Source organism: Cupressus sempervirens, chromosome 6, assembly GCF_028749045.1.
Source record: "Cupressus sempervirens isolate cs-2001-9-10 chromosome 6, ASM2874904v1, whole genome shotgun sequence".
NCBI classification, from domain to species: domain Eukaryota; kingdom Viridiplantae; phylum Streptophyta; class Pinopsida; order Cupressales; family Cupressaceae; genus Cupressus; species Cupressus sempervirens.
The window spans coordinates 269,232,633-269,242,806 of record NC_143123.1 but is presented as its reverse complement, the minus strand read 5'-3'; positions in this window follow the sequence as shown (position 1 = coordinate 269,242,806).

Sequence of the window (10,174 nt, the reverse complement as noted above, 5' to 3'; positions counted from 1 at the left end):
TAGATTTTGATATAGTGCTATGGCACCACAAACTTGGGCACATGAGTGAGAAAGGTATGAAATTACTTCATTCAAAGAAAGTTTTGCCAAGTCTAAAAGGTGTTAATATGGATTTTTGTGAGACTTGTGTGTATGAAAAACAAAAGAGAGTGAGTTTTGTGAAGATTGGGAAGGAAAAGAAAAGTGAGAGATTAAAACTTGTGCATACAGATGTATGGGGACCAGCTCAAGTATCTTCCCTTGGTGGCTCTCATTATTATTTTGCATTTATTGATGATGCAACTAGAAAAGTATGGGTTTGTTTCCTTAGATAGAAATCTGTTGTATTTCAAACTTTTAAGAAATGGAAATTCTCGGTTGAAAATGAGACTAGCAAGAAATTAAAATGTCTCAAATCTGATAATGGCAATGAGTAGTACAGTCATGAATTTGAAGATTATTGCTCCACTAATGGTATTCATAGATAAAAAACTATTCCAAGGACTCCACAGGAAAATGGAGTGGCTGAATTCATGAACATGACTATAATGGAACATGCAAGAAGCATGAGGTCACATGTTGGGTTGCCCTTAAACATGTGGGAAAAGACTATAAATACTATTATATATTTGATTAATAGAGGTCCCTCTATTCCTTTGGACTATGGCATTCTAGAGGAAGCATGGACTGGTAAGAAGGTAAGTTATTCTTTTCTCAAAACTTTTAGTTGTGAAGCATTTGCTCATATAGATTCTAAAAATAGAACCTAATTGGAAGCTAAGTCAAAAAAAATGTGTATTTGTTGGATATGGCATTAATGAATTTGGTTATAGGCTTTGGGATTTTGAAAATCATAAAATTTTAAAAAGTAGGGATTTCATATTCAATGAGAAACTGTTGTACAAAGATCTGTTGCAGCAACATGAGAAAAAAGAAAATGATTATGTAGTGTTGAATGATACTCCAAAAGATGATGTTCCAACAATTCCTCATGATTTGCAACAACTGTAATAGTAAATACCACACACACCAGTGAATATTAAACAATCAACAAGGCTAAGTAGACCTCCAAAAAGATTTTCTCCCTCCTTGTATTATATTTTACTTAATGGTGCTAGTGAACCAGAATGTTATAATGAAGTTATGCAGGTGGATATAAAGACTCAGTGGGAGTCTACAATGAAAGAAGAAATGGACTCTTTGCTGAAAAATAAGAGATGGGATTTATGCAAGTTGCCTATAGGTAAAAGGTATTTACAAAATAAATGGGTTTACAGGTTAAAAGAAGAGGATGGAGGTAAGAAAATATTTAAAGCTAGGTTAGTGGTAAAAGGCTTTGCATAGAAAAAAGGCATTGATTTTGATGAGATATTCTCTCATGTTCTTAAAAAGTCTTCTATTTGTACTATTTTAAGTATTGTGGCTACTAAAGATTTGCATTTGGAGTAGCTTGATGTTAAAATAGCCTTCCTTCATGGTGATTTACATGAAGAGATCTATATGGAATAGCCATAGGGATTTGAGGTCAAAGATAAGGAGAACTTAGTGTGCAAATTGAAAAAAAAGTTATATGGCTTGAGGCAAGCACCTTGACAATGGTATTTGAAAATGACAATTTTATGCATGAGCATGGATATAGTACCTATGTCATTCAGATCATTGTGTTTATTTTAAGAGGTTGGATAATGACAACTACATTATTTTATATTTATATGTTGATGATATGCTTGTAGCTAAGTCTAACATAGATCACATTAAGGGATTGAAATACCAGTTAGTACATGCATTTTCTATGAAGGATTTGGGGACACCAAAACAAATCCTTGGTATGAAGATTTGTAGAGATAGGAAGAAAAGAAAATTGACATTATCTTAGGCTGATTATATTGTAAAGGTGTTGCAATGTTTCTCTATGAAGAATGTTAAAGCTATCATCAGACCTTTACTTGATCATTTGAAATTGACTAAGGAGATGTGTCCCAAGACATAAGAAGAGGAGGATAACATGTCCAAGGTACCTTATGCTTTAGTTGTTAGGAAGCTTGATGTATGTTATGGTATGTACTAGGCATGATATTGCATATGCAATGGGAGTCATTAGCAAGTATATGAGTCATCCAAGAATTGAGCATTGGAATGCAGTTAAATGGATTCTCGGATATTTGAGAGGAACATCCAATAAGTGTTTGCACTTTGGGGGATCTACTACTAATTTATAGAGCTAATTTGACTCAAATTTGGCAAGGGATATTGATACCAAGCAGAGTACTACAAGTTATGTATTTACTATTGGTGGGGTAGTAGTGAGTTGGGTTTCTTGGTTACAAAAGGTTAATGCTTTATTCACTACAGAGGTAGAGTGTGTTGCTATAATAGACGTAGCCAAGGAGATTATATGAATTTAGTTATTCTTGGAATAATTGAAACACCCTTAGAAGGATAATTATTTGTTTATAGATAGTTAGAGTGTCAATCATCTTGCAAAGAATTTAGCTCTACATTCAAAGACAAAACACATAGAGTTGCAATACTATTTCATTCAGTCAGTTATGGATGATGGACAGTTAAAGCTGGACAAGACACATACAAATGATAATCCAATAGATATGTTTACCAAGGTAGTAACAAGGGAGAAGCTAAACTCCTCTTCAACTTCAATTGGTCTTCTAGATTGAATAGAATAAAATGATAGTAGAGTCCAAGGTGGTTTGATATTCAAGTGGGAGCTACAAGTTTATCAATGCTAAGATCAATCTCCAAGTGGGAGGTTATTTTTGTGGAGTTTGATTAGTCTGCAAGTGGGAGATTTTTGTGATGTGGAGCCTAATCAGACTTGGTGGTTTATTCGATGCAATTTTCTACCCATATTATTTCTACAAGGGTTCAGGGGCAGCACCCCAGGTGCACTCCCTATCGTAGTACAGGGTGGGATCGAGGGGCAACTCCCTCGTGGGGGTTTTCAAGGGTAGTGCCCCCAAAGCCAAAATTTCCCTTATATTGTAAAAGGTGTTGGTTGCTAATTTTTCTATTGGACAAATTATTCTAGCCGTAATTTTGAAAGCAAAAAAAGCTTGTATAGAAAAGGCTTAGAGTTAGAGATTTCATAATGTAATGGTGATATTGTAACTTCTTCTGGTGGTATTGAGCTATAAGGGATTGTGGATTTTAATCACTAAATAATAATAATACTAGACTTTTGGTTGGTGGATGTAGTCCAAGGATTGGGTGAACCATGTTAAATCTTGATGTCTTGTGTTCTCTTTTATGTGATCTACTATTTTCTGGTATTGTTTATATTTGCATGTAACTATTATTTTTCTAAGGTTAATCCTAATATTACCTTTTTTACTTCTTTCTTTTCCACTTTTGGACAATTCTCCTTCCTTAGTACTAGTGTAACACCAACCCAGAAGTGTCACTGTTAGATCTAGGGGATCTCATCAATTGTTTAAAGTATTTGATGGCTTCACTAGATTTGTTGAAACTATCAAAAAATTCCTTCTCTCTTTTCAAATAATTTCTTAGTTTTTCATTATGCAACTTCAGTGTTATGATCTCAATATCCTTTGCATTTAGTTCATTATTTGCAATCATCATTTTACCTAAAGTTTCTAGTTGCATGTTAGAAATCCTAGTTACCTCTAATGTTTTCTCTTTTAGTTTGTTGGTCAAAATACTTTTTTCATCTTCAATCATGAATTTTTACTCTCCAACTTTATTTTTCTACTCAATCACCTCACATAGAGATACTAATTGGACTTATTGTTCTCTCTTTAGATTTTTGACTTCTTCAGTTAGGATTCCATTCTTTTTCATTAGATCTGCAACTGCTACATCAAATTCATTGGAGTTTCCATTTGAGAATAATTTAGTAGTGTTAATTTCTTGGTATTGTGTGTCATTCTCTTCAATAGAAATTCTCTTTCTTCTTTTCAATGATCTCTTTAACTCATCTCTTGCTTCATTCAGCTAGTGCAAGGCAAGTTGCATTTCAATCTTCTAGTTCTTAATAGTTTTTCCTAACTTGTAGACTTCCATCTCCGAGAACTTTCCTCAAAGATGTTAAAACTTTACTTTCAAATAATTGCACTCTGTTGTGTCATACATGTGTTGAATATTTTACTTTCATGCTATGGATATGTATGCTTAATTTTTTGTTTTAGTTTATATGCATAGATTGTTAGATGGATGTGTGGTGAATAGTTTTAGATGTTGAAAGTTTTAAGTGTTGATTCGCCCTCCCCACCCCAACCCCCACCCCCCACTTAGATTTTACTTCCCTATTGTATTTCCAACAATTGGTATCATATTTGGTTACTCAGAAACACTCCAAGGAGAAGGTAAAATTGGGGTGGGGATGAAACCCACAAATCTTCACTATTGTACTAATAAAGTGTATCCAATGAAGGTTACAATGTTTGACCATGAAACATGATTTACTTTAGTGAAAGATTTTCCCTATTAAAGAATTGCAAGATTGTTAGATCTTACCTTGTTAAAGGATTTAAACACCCTACTAAAAGTGTGCCTAGTAAAAGGACTTTAACTTACAATGAAGTAAGCAACTTGTTAAAGGATTCACAACATCTTGTTAAGACTAATTTGTTAACACTTATTCACCTATTAAAATGTCTCAACAATGATCCTTCAGTTAGCACTCTATTGCTTGATGTCAGATCACCTCTATACTAATGTGTACTTGGTCCTTTTAGATCAAATGTATCTTTGTTGTCTTCTGATTCCTTTCCTCTATTCTCCTTTAACAGATTTTGCAATGTAACTCAATTAATAACACCTTAATCACCATTAATTCTCTATTTGTGCATGCAAACTCTCTTTAATTCTCCTTAGTATTCATTATAAATTTTAGAGTTTTTCTTCCTTAAGAAGACCTAGGTGACTTAGGGTTAGGTATGAATCAATGGTAGTGATTCATCGATATTTTTGAATAAGCCTTCCCTTTTTCTAATTGGATTCATGTAATTCATAGGGATTCACAATTAAGATTCATCCTTATCATCAAAGATCATAAAACAATCCTTAAGTTGGATCAATAATAGTTTACAAAGTAGTTTACAAACAACTATGTCAAAACTATATTACTTGGCATCTAAAATCCCTGGTGCTTGGCACTGACTATAACTTCAATGTTGTCACTCAACATTTGAATAACTCAGCATGTATTGCTTTCTTAGCACTCGAATCACTCAACACATACTATCTTCTTGGCATCTGAGTGACTCGGCACTTGAGTGGCTCAACATTCACTATTTACTCAGCATGATTTATGTTATATGTAATGCTCTACATATGTTACTTGTTTGGCATAAACTAAGTAAATGACTTATAATGACTTAAGTGTATAAACACTCATTTGTCAAAACCAATATGAGATCAACATCAATCTCATGGTAGTCACTCACATAGCTGGCATAGTACTTTATGATATAACATGAAGCTGCATACATATTGTTAATAATATCAAATTGAACTTCTTCCTCAAGAGAAAGATCTAGTTGTGTGAGTGGCTTTAGTTCTTTTCTTGCTAGATGTTCTTGTACAGGAAAACCTATTTTTTGAACCTACAATCTAAAATTCTACAACTTTGAAGAACTTATCAGATAATGTACATTGAAACTTTACTTGCAAAATTGACTTGCAAAAATGAGGTCTTAATAAAAGAATAGCATTTAATGCCGCATTAATTCAAAATTCTCATTGACTATATTCCACACATGTTTGGCTTTTGTAAGTACAATATTTATGTCTTTTCCAATTAAAACTTGTAAAATTCAGTTTGTAGTTTTCAAGATATCTAGACAATGGTCATTTTTCTTTTTTGCATGCTTCTCTAGCTACCCCATCCAAAAATGTAATGACCATTAATGAAATTAAAAACCCATTTTTCACTATGTTGAGGCACACTCTAGACTCGTCCTTTGATTTAGTGACAAATCACTATTTCGCACAATGCCTTCATTATGCACTTTGAAATCTCAAAAATTATTATCTTGAAGGCTCTTAACAATACCCTACATGAAGTTACAAAAATTATTCATTTTTCAAGCCTCATTATGATCCTTATGTGAAATCATGACTTCTCTCTACCCATCTGTAACTTCTCTCATAATAGCAAAAAATAATGCATTTTTAGACCATGTCTTGTTTATACCTTGCAATCTGGATTCACCATTTTGTATCACCCTTCATAACATGTTTGTGAAACCCCAATTTTTATTGTTTCACAAACCTCCTACACTTGTCTCTCTAAAGTAGCAAAAATCAATTCTTAATGCCAAATTTGGCATAAATTTGAGGGTTCCACCACACTCAATGGATTTGATATGTATGAAATTGACATAAGGATCATCTTGGGATATATATCTAATTAAATTGTTATAATTGATGTAGCATGCAGTGTAATCCTTTTTGTCCCAAAAATCACCTTGTTTGTGTTTTCCATTGTCATTGTTATTATTTGTAATGTCATTGTTTTGGGCAAGTGCCTTTCTTATGTTGTTGTTATGTGGTGGAAATGCATTTTGGTAGATGGAACATCTTGCATTTGGAGAATTTTGTTCATTTCCTCCTTCCATTATTTCTTTTCAATATATAAGCACTTGTACATAGTCTTTGAGTTTCATAAATTTGATTGTGGCATGCCTCTTTACTCGATAATATGAGAAAAAATTATTTTCTTTGTACCAAGTGGGTTTAGGTACACTTTTGTAAAGTTGTTGTTTATATGGGAAGACCACAATGTTTTTTTCACCATCTTGTTGAAGCTAACTTCCAAATTTTCATGAAGATGAGTAAAAACTCATTTTGGGTCATTTTGGATGCATGATTTTTGTCCTACTACAACTAATATGTTATTTTTAATTTAAAGGCCCTTCTTGAGGATGTATTAATTAATATTATTGATATTCCTATTATTTATATGGTTATTGTTGTTGATATGATTCTTTTTGGTGATATGGTTTTTTTGGTACGATTTTTTTGGTTGGTAGGTAGGGTTTGGTTGATTTTGAGCAGTGCTTACCACATGAATATTCTATGTGTAAATAACATCATCATCATTGTGCTCTTGATTTTGTTCAAGTATATAGATTTTTCATTAGGATGAATATGATCCTAGTTATTCTCTTTGTACAATTTTATGACCCCATCTTCAATCAGTCCCTTCTTTAGGTCCATACATTTCTCTTTGATATCCTTGTATATTTGCAGATAGTTCATGCACATGTGATGCATAAGATTTTCATGTGTGTTACTAATAAAAAATTTACAATGTGTTTTGCAAATGTGTTGCAAGATACTTACTTTGTAAGGATTTGTCATGTCTATAAGAAGCCAACAACGCTTTTACTTCCCTTCTAGTTTATGTGGACTAGGTCCACCACTAATAGTTCTGTTTCAACTAGGTGAGCATATTGTGCAACATATGTCTCAAAAAAATTTGTAAATGTATTTATAGTTTCATAAGGTATCCAATAAAACCATTCTAAAGGTATCCAATAAAACCATTCTAAAGGAGGGCCCCTGAGACACTTTAGGAATAAATGCATAACGAATATGTCACTATATACAACTTTCTAACAATAAATCTAGAATTTTTGTACATGTATCACAAGGTCTCCCTTTCCTCTAAATTTGTCAAATTTTGGTATTTCAATATGTTTTGGGAAGGGTGTCATTGTGATAGATCTATCAAAGGGATATGGAATGCGTTCTTGAATTTGAAAGTCTTAGTCTCATTGTCATCTTTTAATTCATTGATGGAATTCCTCATTTATTCCCATTTTGGATTTATAGGTATTGTAGGAAGTGTCCACAATGTATGGTACATATCTGATGGAGTAGGTGAATGTGGAAGATTTTGTTGAATGAAGTAAGTTGTTTGGGATGGTTATTCTCCTACTACTTTGAGAGGATTTAGTGTTTGATGTGAATGCAAATGGATGTATTATGAGTGTTTTGTAAATGAATAGGTTTATGGTTGTACATATTTCATGTACTACTGTAGCAGTTATTGTTTAGGTGGATGAGGCTACACATTAGGTTGATAAGTTATAGGTTTCCTATCATGTGATGGGTGTGTGCCCATATGAGGATGTATGTAGATATTGGGTGGCACAAAGTAGCTAATAGCAAGGCTCACCCTTGTCTACTACTGATGTTGTGGGTGAATATTGTGATTACTTCCAAGTGGTGGCATGGACAAATAGTTTGAGATAGGTGGAAATAAACTTCCAAGTGGTGGTGGTGTTGGTTAATTTTATACATGGAAGGTTTTATAGTATTGATTTGGCACAATGAGACTAAAAGTAGGGATGCCTATAATATACATTTGTGATAGACTAAATCCCCATGGTGTGAGTGGAAATGATGTAGGCATGCCTTGGGTTATTATGAATGGATTGGTAGTATTACTATATGGTGGGATGGGTTTATTAGTAGGCCCCATAAGCAACATCCTTGTAGTATATTGAGGTATTGATTTTGAGCCTTGTTGTGATGGGATAGTGGTCCTTTTATCAGGTAGTATGTTGGATGCAAATATAGTTTTTTGGATGGTGATATTTTGGCTAGGTGTTGGGATGATGGTAGGCCCTATAATGTTTAGTGGTGTGGATATGGGTTGTGTGATAGAAGCAACAATAACATGGATACTAGTAGATGAAATGTGTAGTGTGATAATTTTTTGTGTTGTGGTATGGATTACTAACTGTGTGGTGGAAGATGGGTTGTTTTGGGGGATGGGGACACTGATTTGCATAGATCACATGGTTGGGTCTACAACCTATTGTATCACTAATTGGTGTTCTCCTATAGGAGTGGGGAGAGGATGTTCAAGATAAATGGGTTCCTGTAATGTTGGCCTTCCAAAAAATGGAAGAGTGGAGTCTATGAGTGATGGGTGGTAGTGTTCTCCCAAAGTCAAATGCCCCAACATTATCTCTTTGCAAATTTTCCATGATATTATGTGTATTCCTATCAATGATGGAATTGACAAATGTTTCATTCCTAGGATAATCCATGAACAAATCTATGGCAGATGTTTCAAGCCTTAAACTCATGATATTTTTAGTGATTGTTCTTGGGTTTTGAATTATTGGGTCATGCATGATTATGTCACTCTCAAATTCAAGTTATGATTACCTAAACCACTACTAGAATTTGTATCCATCTCCTTTTTCTTCCTTTTATTTCTATTGAGATGTGTGGTTAGTGGCATGAAATGATACTACACCTAGGCAAGGGATGTAAGAATGATATGATGATGAATGAAATTTGTAATGTGATGTCTAAGATCTTCTAGTGATGATAGGATGACATAAAAACCTATGATGCACAAACCTTCTAAGAACCTAAAGATGGTGACTAAATAAAAAAGAGATAAGATATGGGGATGATAAAAAAAATATGATGGTGAAGGATTATTTCTAAGAATGTAATACCTATAGGACTGTAATGATTATCTTGGCATAAAGGATGGATATATTTTATGTATGTGTAAGCTTCAACATGTTTGTGGATGTTTCAACTTAGACTAGACTAAATGACCTTTTCAAATACGTGAGATAATCAAACGTGGAGCCAAACCTATAGAACAAGGTGATGAGTGGAACAAGTGACAAGATAAATGAACCTAGATAAATGTGTTAGCCAAAGGATAGTTGTAATAATTGTTGGAAATTTGGCTAGGTTATATATTTTTGATGTTTTCATTTATGGAAAAATGTCAGCTATATAAAGTGAGAAAAATAGGAAGATAAAGTTATGGCATGTATACCTAGAAAATTGTCTAACATAGTTTATCTGTCAGAATATATAAAGTTTTGGTCTTCGTAGTTTACATAGGCTATATTAGCATGTGTGCACTTGAGGATAGATAGTACAAAGTATGAGGATGCTACACTAAAATCCATAGGAAAATATGGTCAGTATGGACATAGTTATGAAGAATTCACCAGTTAGAGCAGTGTACAGGCAAAATGAAGTATAATAAGAAAATGGACAATTTTGAGTTAAGGAATTATTTTTTTAATGAAATAATTAGTTAACTAATTAGGGATGACATCCTATATTTTATCCCTAACTCATCAAAATTTAATAGTGTATTTTGATTATTGGAAAAAGGCATAAGGCCAACTAGACAAATATGTATAAATTAGCAAGGTATAAAGGAAAT